General features: G+C 37.8%; 1 protein-coding gene across 3 annotated transcripts in view; it reads right to left on the reverse strand.

Moving 5' to 3' along the window:
* LOC110095246 (S-adenosylmethionine carrier 1, chloroplastic/mitochondrial) overlaps positions 1-14,228 on the reverse strand; it is an 86,086-nt gene that overhangs the window by 58,283 nt on the left and 13,575 nt on the right. The gene's annotated exons all lie outside the window — the stretch shown is intronic.

Below are 14,228 nucleotides of genomic sequence, written 5' to 3' on the forward strand. Positions count from 1 at the left end.
TTGTGGTGGAAAACTTCTTTAAATAATCTGTACATTCCTTTTTCACCTCATTAGGAACTTTTGCACATGGTCCCACATTGACATGAGTGCAGGCTAGATGATCCTTCAATCTCTTGACGCCACCAGTTATGCGTTTCTCACAGAAATTACATTTCATGTAAACATATCCCTTCTTTGCACCTTCGCCTGACACTTCAACTTGAGTTCCATATTTCCATGCAGGATCTTTCCTTCTTGTGCCACTAGTCATGCTAACAATAGGATATATTTTAACAATTATTTGTACTACCAAATACCAATAATAAAACAACATGAATACAAAAATATACCAGTCTGCCGGGGGTCCAAGGGGGCGCTGCCCCCGGTCAGGTCGCTGGGTCAAGGGGCAGCGCCCCTGCGAAGGTTTCCGGGGGCAGCGCCCCCTGAACAAAATTATATTATAAGAGTAATTTTGAAATTCTGCTTGTTGTATATGCTCAATACCGAGCATACCAAGCATGCACCGCTTGGCAAAGGGCACGCTCCGCCGAATCCAACAAGGCGTAAGCCTCAACGCGCAAATGCTTTGCCTCGCCTTAAGTCGCGCCTTAGTGCGTACGCCTCTTCCGCCTTTTTAATCGTTGCTTCATATACATGCTTCTCTTGCAAAATACTCTCAGATTTTTATGGGATTCCTCCTTGATGTTGGCTGAATTTAAATGTGAATAATCATTGTTTTCTCCCTTGAGTGTGGCTGGTATGGGAGAGAAAAGTAGTCACTTGGAGAAGAAATGAAGTGAAAGAGGGAATGGGAAGGGGTCGGACAGCTTGGCAAAGGGGAATGTAGTCAAGGCGATATTAAGTGGAGCTTAGGGAATTGCTTGGGAATTAATGGCATCACATGGGAAGTCGAGTGGGTAGGGTAGGGATTAGGAAAAAGTAATTAAGGGAAGTTTGACCAATTAATTACAAGCTTTGAATTGTAATTAATTGTGCATGGGTAAGTGGAGGAATTAATGTTTGGCTATGTAAGGAGAAAAATTGAAACTTAATGAGGGTTGCTTGGGAAGATGAAAAGGTTGTTTGAAAATCCCACAACTTAAATGAAAATCTTGGGAAGATGGAAAGGTGGTTCGGAAATCCCACAAATTAATTGAAAATTCTTGGGAAGATGTAAAGGTTTTTTGGAAATCCCACAAATTGAATGAAAATCCGAATTGATTTCCACATTAATTATGCTTGGGAATACTAAGGGTTCAAGTACATTTAATATTGGAATATTAAGGGTCACAAGAGAATGTGAAAGGGCATTTGCTATTGGTGGTGAGACATAATTTTGTGGACTGCAGGGGCTGCTAGTGGAGGTGGGAGATGCTCGGCTGGTACAAGAAATGGCGGTTGGGACTTGGGAGCTCGACTATATAAAAACCAAGAGCCCAAAGGCTGTTGGGTGATGCTTTGCCTTCTCCAAGGACTTCTCACAATCACACTCTCAATTCTCCAAGAGAACAAGATCACACAAAATCAGAATTTTATAACATAAACATCATAACATTACATGAGAAGGTGGAGCCATATAATAGGCCCAAATAAAGGGAAAAACCAAAAGATAACAATAGTCATGACACATCACATAAGTAGAGGGCAAAACAGGAAATAAATAACAACCATACCCCACAACAACCACAACATAAACAACTAAGAGGGGAAAAACAGGGAACAATCTAATAACATAAATAAGACTCATACAAAAAACAAAAACTAGAAATATAATGACACAATCACGGTCGTAGATCGTCGGTCTCTCCTACGATAGACTCTACATGGTCCGATGTCGTCATCATTTTCCCGGGATAGGAGAAAACTCGACCCTGTCGAGTCAGCAGAGCGTGAACTCTCGTACATCTCCAATAAGTCTGGATTAATCTTTTGTAGCTCCTCTCTATCAAGCCAAGTATCTTCCGTCTCTGATTTATTCTTCCATCTAACTAGATATCTATGATGTCCTCCATCCAAAGTAGATATCATTTCATCATTCAAGTTAGTGTCAATTTTATCCGCTTGGGTTGATGTCGGTAATTTTGGAAGTGGAGGTAGGCTAGGGTGCTCAGTGGGTGGGTTCACACAGGCTCAATAAACAGATTTGGTGGGTTAAAATCATGGCCCTCATAAGCTACTAGATCCTCTATGTTGAAGGAGGGACTTATGCCAAATTCTGGTGGGACTACCACATAAGCATTATCATTAATCTTCTTTATCACCTTGAATAGTTCGGCACTCTTAGCATGCAGTTTTCTAATAATCACTTTCGGGAACCATTTTGGATGAATCTGAATCATCACATAGTCCTCAATTTCAAATGTCCCAAAAATCGATTCTTACTATCAGCTTGAAAGTTATAGGTTGCATTGCTTTGATTAATTCTAGTAGAAATCTCTTTATGCAATTCATGCAGATGGGATGCAAATGCAGATGCAGACTCGCTAACTCTGGACATACAATTCATAGGGATCAAATCTATGGGTTGTCTAGGTTTAAAACCATAAACTATTTCAGAATGACTTAGGCCCGTTGTACGGTTTACATAATTATTATAGGCAAATTCAGCAATAGGCAACTTAGAATCTCAATCTTTCACATGTTCATCCACCGAGGCATAAAGGGGTGCGCCTTTGGCGACACATGAATCAATAATCTTGGAAGATACAAGGTTGAGCCCTTTACTAGGTTTTATAGGGTTAGATTTAGGTTCATCTTTAGATTTTGGCTGACTAGGCAAGAGCTTGATCTTCTTGCCACCATGTTCAAACACACAAATGTTTGAACAACTAGAAACGTGGACATCATTATCAAAAAATCAGGGGCGGGCCAACATAACCTGACCCACATCAATAAAGAGGATATCACACCAAACATTCTCCTTATAATCAAAAAAGGAGATGGGTATGAGGCTTCCTTCCCTCACCTCCAAGGTAGTGGAGTTGACCCAATCTACCTTATAAGGGTTGGGGTGTGAAACAGCATATAAGGCTAAGCGGGTCACCATGCTGGAAGAGACAGCATTGATGCAGCTACAGCTATCAATGATGACTTTGCAACATTATATTTTTGATCTTAGTGTAGGTGTGAAAAATGGTTGTTCTATGCCAGTCATAAACAGATCGGGTTGAGATAACGCACATCTCACTACAGAGAGGGGAGATGGATCAAATCTTTGAATGCATTGGATGACCTCAGTGTGACCCACATCCTCAAAATATTCACTTTCATCATCTACTTGGTGAACAAAATCAATTTCAGCTTCAGTATTCTCTTCAATAATAGTAACCTGGTGAGGACTAAAACACTGTGAAACAATATGGCCATACCCATGGCATCTAAAACATTTAGTTCTAGGATGGGTCTTGGGTTAATCTATCATAGGTGATTTTCCTTTCAAGTCAGGTTGACTTTGGGGTGTGCTAGAAGATGGTCGATTAGGGTAGCTAATGGTTGGTCGAGGAGATGGGGTATGTGGGGCCAAACTAGTAGGATGTTTGAATGGGGGTCTAGACTCAATATGACGAGTAGAGGGATGTGGCCTAGACTCTTCCAAATCCAAAACAATGTTATAGGCACTCTTCAAGGTGGTGACGTTTCTAGCAAATAGTTCGTTGCGGAGATCCTCACGCAAACCGGCACGGTACATGGATAGGATTTGTGCTGGAGTGGAGGTGGTCTCACCACTGCAACGGATCATGAACTCATTGAATGATGTAATGTAATCCTTTACAGATTTGTTGCCCTAAGTCAATCTATTCCACCTATCCAAGAGTCTCGGGAAATAAGGTGGGAGGTATTTCTGCCTTAGTTCTCTCTTCATGGCTCTCCAATCAGTTATAGGATACTCTCCTCGAGATTCCAGAAGGTTTTCTAAGTTGGTCCAAAATTGACTAGCTCTCCCGATCAGTTTCATTTTCACAAATCTTACTTACTTTTCTTCTGAGATGTTGTACCATTTGAAGAAACTATCCATACCCTTAATCCAATCTAAAAAGATCTGGGGATCCAGGTTGCCATCAAATGTGGGAGCATCAACCCTAATGTTTTTCAGCAAAGGAAACATCAAGATCATGCATGGGATCATGACCATGGGGGTGCTCAAGGTATGGTCGATCAATAGGAGCAGAGTGGGTGTCCACCATGTGTTGGGGGCACTCCCTAGCAAAACAATAGGGTTATGACAAGGAGGGGGGTTTTGGTTATACCTAGGTTGTTGTGGAGGAGGGGGGACAGGTGGTTATCCATCATTAGGGTTCAAGTCATCACCAACCATTGATGGAATTTTAGACGGCATGTAGAGTGAAGGCATAATCCTTACCCTATCCAGATTGTTAAGCCTTTCCGTTGTGAGCCAATGAAATTCATAGCATCGGCTTGGTTAGCCCTAACTTGTTGAGTTAAGTTGCCTATTTAACCTACCAAAACATCTAGAGTTCGCTGCAACTGTTCAGCGTCCATGGGATGACAACTTGGTGACATAGTAGATGCTAAAGGAAAGAGGACAGCACCTAAACTTCGCAAAAAAATGACACACAAATAAGATCAATGATATGTTGATGTAGAAAAGCAACTAGATGCTATAATGAAGATAAATAGGATGGATCCTAGCACATGCAACTAGGCAACCATGCTCTGATACCAATTGATGCAGGATTGAATGATCAAGTCCTGCAAAGAGAGAATTATTGCAAGAATTAATTAAAACGCAACAACATAAACATGCAAAACAATATGAACGGTAGGCTATTTGAATTAGAAACATGTGAAGTTACTTGAACACTTGCATGTAATGGCTTGACATTGCAAAAGATAAGATAATTAAGACATAACTCATGTAAATCGGCACAAGCACAACATTCAACAAAAGACAATTCAAGTGAGGTCATTTCTCTCAAATTTAAGTAGAACTAAGAATGGATAAAATAATAAACTTGCAACGATGTTACCAAGAAGGAAGGCTAATCAAATATCTGACTAAGAGGAGAATAATTAAGGAGAATGGTTTAGATACTTAGCTCAATAATGACGTAGTTGAGCTCCTTGATGCTATCTTCATAACTTGCGTCTCTTGCAAAATGATCTCATATTTCTATGGGATTCCTCCTTGATGTTGGCTAAATATAAATATGAATGCTCATTGTTTTCTCCCTTGAGTGTGGTTGATCTGGGAGAGAAAAGTAATCACTTGGAGAAGAAATGAAGTGGAAGAGGGAAGGGGAAGGGGTCGACAAGCGTGGTAAATGGGAAGGTAGTCAAGGAAACATTAAGTGAAGCTTAATGAATTGCTTGGGAATTAATGGAAGTACATGGGAAGAGGAGTGGGTAGGCTAAGGATTAGGAAAAAGTAATTAAGAGAAGTTTTACCAATTAATTTTAAGCTTTGAATTGTAATTAATTGTGCATGGGCAAGAGGGGGAAATAATGTTTGACTTTGGAAGGGAAAAAGCTGAAACTTAATGAGGGTTGCTTGGGAAGATGAAAAGGTGGTTTGGAAATCCCACAAATTAAATGAAAATATTGGGAAGATAAAAGGTAATTTGGGAATCCCACAAATTAATTGAAAATCTTCGGAAAATGGAAAGGTTGTTTGGATATCCCAAAAATTAAATGAAAATCTGAATTGATTTCCACATTAATTATGCTTAGGAATACTAAAGTTTCAAGTACATTTAATGTTGGAATATTAAGGGTCACAAGAGAAGGTGAAAGGGCATTTGTTGTTAGTGGTGAGGCAGAAATTTGTGGACTGTAGGGGCTGCCAGTGGAGGTGGGGGGGGGGGACACTCGGCTGGTGCAGGAAATGGGGGCCGGGCGTTCGGCTAGATAAAAACCAAGAGCCTAAAGGCTGTTGGGTGATGCTTTGCCTTCTCCAAGGACTTCTCACACTCACACTCTCAATTCTCCAAGAGAACAGAGCATCTAAAGAAAGATGGATTCTTATAGGGAGAGGAAGTCATAATAACATTTGAGAAACTAAAGAATTCTATTACCATTATATCAATCTTAGCTCTACCAGATTTCACTCAGGCCTTCATAGTGGAGACAGATGCTTCAGGATACGGATTGGGGACAGTACTCATGCAGGATCGGCGACCCATTGCCTACTTCAGCAAGGTGTTGCCTATGAGAGGGAGTTGATGGTCATCGTCTTAGCAATCTAGAAGTGGTGACCCTACCTGTTAGGTAGGCATTTCATTATCAGAATAGATCAGAGGAGCCTGAAAAACTTGGAGCAGCGGATGGAGACTGAAGAACATCAGAGGTGGCTATCCAAATTGTTGGGTTATGATTTTGAAATCCAATAAAGACCAAGAGAGGAGAACAAGGCGGCAGATGCTTTGTCCAGATATATGGGGGAGCTACAAACAGTGGCAATGTCTATTCCTTTGATGCTGGATTGGGAGGCCATTAGAGAGGAGATCGCTAGGGAACAGGAATTGGGAAAGATCAAGATAGATTTACTGAGGGAAGGTGGTAGCCACCCAGGGCACTCAATGGAGGGGGACATATTGTTGTATCAAGGGAGGTTCGTGAAGCCCCAGACCTCAATCTGCATCCCAAACTTACTCCAGGAATTTCATGGAAGCATGATTGGGGGCCATTTAGGGGTTTAGAAGACATATAGGAGGTTAACTTCAGAGCTTTACTAGAAGTGAATGCATATAGACGTAGAGAAGATGGTGGTCAAGTGTGAGATTTGTCAGAGAAATAAATACCTAGCTATATTTCCAGGGGCACTAATACAGCCGTTGGGATTACCGGGACGAGTATGGGAGGAGATATCTATAGACTTCATAGATGGGCTACCCCGTTCAGAAGGCTTCAAGATGATTTTGGTGGAGGTGGATAGATTGAGAAAGTATGCTCATTTCATCCCCCTCCAACATCCTTACACTACGGTGATAGTGGTTTCAGCTTTCATCAAAGAGGTGGTCAGATTGCATAGGGTACCAAAGACAATAGTATCAAATAGAAATAAGGTGTTCATCAGCCACTTTTGGAGAGAGTTGTTCAAGTTATAGGAGACAGTTCTGAAGAAGAGCACCGCTTACCACCCACAGACGGATGGCCAAATATAAGTGGTTAACAAGAGCTTGAAGACCTACCTGAGATGCATTGTGATGGAGACACCCAAGGTATAGTCCAAGTGGCTATCATGGGCTGAGTACTGATAAAAAACCTCTTTCCATTATGCTTCTCAAATAACCCCATTCAAGGTGTTGTATGGAAGGGATCCTCCTCATTTGGTGCACTTTGGGAGTAGCAGTACTCTAGTTTCTTCAATGCAAGAATACTTAGGGTAGAGGGATAGAGTGTTAGAATAGTTGAAGAAACATCTACTGAGAGCTCAATAGATTATGAAGAAACAAGCTGATGGGCATAGGAAGGACATCTAGTTCGAAGTAGGAGAGAGGGTGTTCTTGAAGCTCTGACCATACAGACAGAAGGCAGCCACCAAGAGGAGAAATGAGAAGCTTGCCCCAAGATAATTTGGACCTTATGTAATATTGGAAAAGATTAGAGTGGTAGCATATCGGCTGAAACTACCACCAACAACGACTATTCATCTGGTTTTTCATGTATCGCAGTTGAGAAGAGCCATTGGAGATTAAACAGCCAGCTCGGAGTTACCGACAACACTTACTGAGGATTTGGAGGTTATTTTGGAACCCTTAAAATTGATGGAGGTTCGCCATAAAGAAGATGGAGCTAAGGAAGTGCTAATCAAGTGTAAGAATCTGTCTGACTATGATACCACATTAGAACTATACGAGAGAGTGAAACAGCAGTTTCCTCATTTTCACCTTAAGGACAGATTGATCCTTTGGGAGGGCGGTATTGTTAGGTCAGTTCATCCTGAACCGGCCTAGCCGGCTCAAGTCTATAGGAGGCGGACATGTTCCGCCTCCTTTGGAGCTTATCACCGACACTAGTGGGTCCCACTAGGAGCAATTGGAGGACAGAGGATTAGGCGGCAAGGGTGAGAGGGAAAATTTGAATTAGGGATGTTTGAATTAGGTAATTAATGTATTAATAGTATGGCTTGTTTAGGGTTAGGGTTATGCATGATTATTATGTACTTGGGAGTTTTTCTCTTAGTGTCTTGAGCTCTAGAATTTCTTCCAGAGATTGGCAGAGAACGACCCTCCTCTCGAATTGAGGATCAATTGTATCTTTGCTTTGTGTTTGTTTGCTTTGAATTTCCCTAATATAATCCACTAATTTTGGGTTGATTTCATCACTTTCTTCTGTGTTTTCTCATTGTTCAATTATTGCTAGGGTTGCTTGCGAACTCAAGTATTTTCTCCTATATTACTTGCGAACTCAAGTATTTCCTAACAGCAAACCAATAAATTCATTCTTAAGGTCGATAGACGGTTTCTCCTTTGTGTGGGTACTTAATTATATGTGCTCCAGCTGCACCTCATATCCAAATGACAAGCATATAAGCCCCAACACATTAATAGAAAAATGTTATAGCTCTAGAGTGTCATCACCAAATTGGATTCACCAATCAATTAAAATTAACTGAAGTAAAACTTAAAAATTTAGAATTTGGAAGGTACATTCTTATTTTAAACAAGAAATCAACTGATTAAAATTAACATGAGAATATTTTGCAACTATATCTTTAGCTTGTTATAGTCTAAAGAAGCTTTCCATATTCCTAAAAGGTACAAGTTCCATATCAACATTTGCTATATAAATTGAGTTAGCAATTAAACTATTCATGCAAATGTACAATCCAAACCTAATCACAAGATTGGTTGACTTGTTCTTAGCATATTGAAATTGACGATTAAGGCAATATCCAGCATGCAAATTATGATGGATCTAAAGCTACCATTTCTCAATAATAATTATTGATATCTTTCTGAAAGAGGGAAACATAGCTAGGACGAGGGGATGACGGCGATGGCATAAACAACTGTCAAGATGATCGACAGTAGTGTCAAGGCTAGATAAGCTTGATGGGTGCTTTAATGGAGCAGAAAAATGTCAAGTTCCTGTGGGCTTGCAAGCATGAGTGGGTGTGTTAGGGTAAGTAAGGTTTATTAGGAATAGTAATATTTAAATATTATTTACCTTAAGAAGATCTAAAACTAAGAGGCACGCCTCTGAAGTTAATGTGGTGAGGTAAGCTTCACAAAATGTGAGGTATAAACCTCACCTGAATGTAAGGAGACATGTACCTCAATGTGTTATGAGTACAAATTACACTGAGGCGCACCTCATGACGAAATTTTAAACAATGGTTATACTAAATTTTCATATAAATATTGTCATAAAAATCATATATATGACTAATGAATAATGCAACATAATAGGATGGAAATAATAAAGATAATAAAGCACTAATATCCATGCTAATGGATAAAAATTCTAACTAATTCCTGGAGGATGAGGAAGATTAACTTAAACAACTGAAATAATCAAGATATATTCAACATTTTTAGATTTGACCAGACGAGGAATTCATCATTAACAAAAGAATAGTTATAATATTCCTCAATATCTAAAGCTCTTTACAATGCCTAATATAGTATTTTGATAGGAAACACTTCTAGATCTCAAGTATTTCCTATCAATCTTCGGAAAACAACGAGCTTTCTCTACCAAAATTCACAGAAAACCACAAAAACAGTAATTTTATTGGAAGAAATAAAATAGAACGGAAAAAAATACCAAGATACAATTGATCCCCTATTCAAGAGGAGCATCTATCTCTCACAAATCTCTGGACGCCGCTAGAGCCCAAAAGCCTAAACCTAAAGTATCTCAAATTTCAGTCAAATTCAAGATGAAACCCTAACCCTTACAAGATAATCTATTTAAAGCAAAGAAGATTACAAAATCCCAAAACAACTCCTAATTCAAATTTTCCCTCCCAAAGCAATATTTAATTGAGTTGTTCCCTCCCAAAGCAATATTTAATTGAGTTGTTCCCTCCAAAGCAATATTTAATTGAATCCCCTAATTCAAATTGGGCCGGTCTAACATATTTTTGATGCACTTTACCTTTCTTTGCCCTAATTTAATTGATAAAACCTTAATAACAGAAATAATTGGAACATAATGATCAAGAGGCATAACCTTTAGCTAAAAGATTTCAAATCTTACATAGTATTCAGACAAGTCATAATTATCTTCTTCATTATTTTAAAATTGATCATACAGTTGGTCCTCAATTTCACTTAATAGCAAATATTATTCTTCTTCAAGTTATTGTTTCATGGTAGTTAATGTAGAATTAATATCAATATTTCACCAATAATTTTAAGAACATCAATTAATTTTGTTTTAACAAATTCGACTATTTAAGAATTACATAATATAACATTAGAAGAAATATTTGAAGCAACCGATACAATTTGAAATTTTTTTAAAATTATACCTCACAGTGAATGTTAGAATATTTTCCTAAACTTCGTGATGCTCATGTTGTAGTTGTCTAGACCCATAGTTACCCGATTTGAGTTAAATTGCATCAAGTTAATAATAAGTTAATTGCCTAGTTATTTTTCCATACTTTTAATTGACCTTATTGATGCCAAATTTGATGTATGGGGTTTAAGGTTACCAATATCAAATCATGCCTGGAATGCATAAAAAAAGCAAATAAGGCTAAATTCATAGTTCATAGAATATCAATTTCAACATATATTCATATTTGTTGATGAAAACCAAAAAACTCATAAAGTTTGTGAAAACAAAAATCTAGTTGTCAAATAGAAATCAAACGTAGAAATTCAGGATCATAAAAGAATCACACGTTCGATCAGAAAGTAAGACCACAATAAAAAAGTATAGTCTCAAGTCTGACAAACAATCAATTTAATTACTAAAATTTCATAAAAACAACAACATCAAGCCTTTATCATACTACGTGGGGTTGGCCAAACTGAGAGACGCTTTTAGTGAGAGACAATGCTGGATTTTAGTGAGAGAAGATTCCAGCTTTTATTTAAAAAATTTCCTTCCCTTATTTCCCGGTTTGTTCCATTATGGTGGCGGAGGGTCGCTGGTCATCTTTTTTTGATGACCGGAATACCTCCATTCCCATTTATGCTAGGAATCCTAACCTTCGTTGGGCATCCAAAGGCAGAATTACCGGTAATCAGGATTATTTCTGTAAGGTAAATTTTAAACTACGTCCTTTGGTTATTAATGAAAGACGCATTCCAGCTGCTTGCGATCCAATCCCGATGGAAGGAATCAAAAAAGGTATTTTATCTGCTCAAATCTCAAGTGAGAAGGAGAAGATGATATCTCATAAGGAATTTCATTCATCAGCATTGAAGGATGTTGTATCTGAAGCTCAAGCAAATGACTGTGAAGCTTCGTCATGTATAGGTTTTGATTTAAAAGTTAAACGTTTTTTTATTCCTCCTGTTATTCCGGAAAATCAGGAGATCTTACCGATTTATCAGGAAATTTTGAATTCAAATCTAGCAGTTAAGGGTTTGTATTCTAAAATTAATTCTAAAAAGGATAATGCCGATACCCATAAGTATGGAAATGTGTGGGTTAATAATCAACATATCATAGTAAATAATGTGGAATTAGATGTTAATGTTATTAAAATAAATGTTCAAAAGGAAAGAGAAAATTATCAATTACTGTAGAAGTCGCTTGTGGTAAAGGTTTTTGGTAAAAAAAGTTCCTTTTTCTCTTTGTAGTATTGAATTGAGGCGTCAATGGAGTAAATTTGGTAGTTTTCATCTTACTTCATTGGGACTTGATTGGATATTGTGTTCTTTTCATTCATCTCAAGCTATGGAAGAAGTTTTTAGTGGAGGACCGTGGTATGTGGGAGGTCACGTTATTGGGATGGATAAGTGGACGCCAATATTTTCCCCTATTTCGTTGAAAGGATTATCCTCTTCTATTTGGATTCGGTTGCCCCATTTACCTTTATATTGTTGAGATTAGATTAATGTTTCTAAGATTGTTTCCAAGATAGGAGTTCCTATGTTTTTAGATAGAAACATGTTTAAGTGGGGTAGGTGAGAATTTGCTAAAGCATGTATTCGTATTGACCTGGGCTCTAAGTTATCTCATGGAGTTTGGATTGAAGGTTTATATAGTAAATTCTTTCAGAAAGTGAAATATGAAAAGATCTCTTCTTTTTGTTTCAAATGTGGCAAGCTAGGTCATGTTGTTGGAATGTGTCCTGATGTAAATATTGAAGGTCGAATGAATGGCGTTAAAGAAGTAAAGAGTAATGACTGCAACGGATTTGTTTCGGCTTCTAAAAAGACTGCGAAGGTATTGGAGGTGAATCCTGGTGTAAATATTTCTGATAATATGTATGGTTCTTGGATGCATGTGAAATTTAAAAAACACAATAGAAATTTTGGAAATGGTGTCAAAAAGGTTGATTCTTTGAATCAGAAGTTTTCTGTGAAGTCTCAATTGCAGAATGTTGATGTGACGATGCCCTCTTCCAACATGTTTAATCTGTTATCTCAAGACAATTTGAATGATATGGCTATAGTTGTGATTGGGTGTTGAAGGGTGTATTCCTGATTCTATATTGTTCAAAGAACCATTTGTTAGAGTTGACTCTGTTGTTGATTTCAAAAATTCTACTTAAAAGGAGAAGTGTTTATCTGAACCTGAAGTATTAGATGGTGAAACTCTAATTACCGAGGATGATAGCTCCAGGGTGGAAGCGGTAGTTCCTGATGCTGAAGAAATTGTTGCGATTTCTGAAGTTAAGGATATTGGAGTAGGTTTACAGCTTAAAGAATTGGATTCTTCTTCCAAGCATGATGTTCCTAATTTTATTTCTGTTATTGATAGTAATAAGGAGTTGAGCTTGTTTAGTGTTATACAGAAAAACACTAAACAACTTAAATTCTTAGGACCTATTGAGGATTGTCCTAGGAAAAGAAAGATTGAGTTGAAGGCTGTTGGAGGTAACTCTTTCAACATTGTTTCTAGATGATGGATATTATGGCCCGGCTTGGGGAAGGAGGCTTTTAAGATGCGTGCTTTGGTGTTTTTCAGAACTGTGGTTGTGAAAAAGGAAGTCTGCATTTTTTGCTTAATTGAATATGTTCCCAATGAATCAGATTTGGTTATTTTGGTCTTCTTGATTCATGGATATTGCAATCAGTTATTTGAAGACATATTTCTTAATTATTGCTGGAATTTTCAATTGCCAGCTGCTTTAGATGTGGAAGTACTGGAGTTCATATCTAATCTGAAGATAGATTGGAATTCTTTGCCTACAAAGGATGTTGATGAAGGTTCTTTAGGAGCTTTGGCGGTTGTACTTGGTGTTTTTTTTATTCTTCATTTAGTTTCGTGTTATCTTTTTGGTTTTTCCTTTAGTTTTCTTGGCCTTTTTGGAATCATTGTAATGTTATATGAGATTCTCACTAGTTGTCATTTTTTATCTTTTGAGAACTCTGGGATACTAACCAACCTTTTAGGTTGTTTAAATATTTGGTGTCCCCATCACCCCAATGGATTTAAAATGGAAATTAATAAACCACATATCCATTATCATAGTTTCAAAGGGCTTGTTTAGTGTTTTTTTTTCCTTCTAGTTTGTAATAGTTATTTTTTTTAATGCAATTTGCATTCCTTCAAAAAAAAATATTACGTGGGGTCGGCTACATGAATCATTTTTCTCCGTTGTGCCATGTTAAGAGTTATATTCTCATTTAAATCTAATAAAGGATGGGCATTTCTATTTTCTAACCAAGTCTTTTTAGGTCTACCTCTAAAAGAAAAAAGTCAATGAAAAGACCCACGCTACATGCAGGAACAAAGAGAAAACTTCCCGAAAATTTTTAGAAAGCTAGAAAATAATGCATCCAATTGAAAATCCATGCAATCAAAATAAAACATAAGTGGAATACTCTTTTACGTGCCCCAGGTACCCTTGTTTTAAACTTAAAATCCTACCTCAAGTAACAAAAAGTATCTGAATAAAGGCAGCAGTCCCAATTCAAAAGCCGTTGAATTCCCATAGCCAACAAATCTCATAAACAGCAACAACATCTGCTCACATATCAGCTATCACTCAGGGAAAACAGGTCCTGATACAACTACAGTACTTTAACACAATTCACGCCAAAAATAAGTCGGGAATCGCACATAGGCGCATCTAGCTTATGTAAAACACACGGCAAGGCTCCATATTTAAAATATTTGTCACAAAAATGTGCTAGAAGAACATATTGTAATATTGA

Source organism: Dendrobium catenatum, unplaced genomic scaffold, assembly GCF_001605985.2.
Source record: "Dendrobium catenatum unplaced genomic scaffold, ASM160598v2 fragScaff_scaffold_1449, whole genome shotgun sequence".
Lineage (NCBI taxonomy): Eukaryota > Viridiplantae > Streptophyta > Magnoliopsida > Asparagales > Orchidaceae > Dendrobium > Dendrobium catenatum.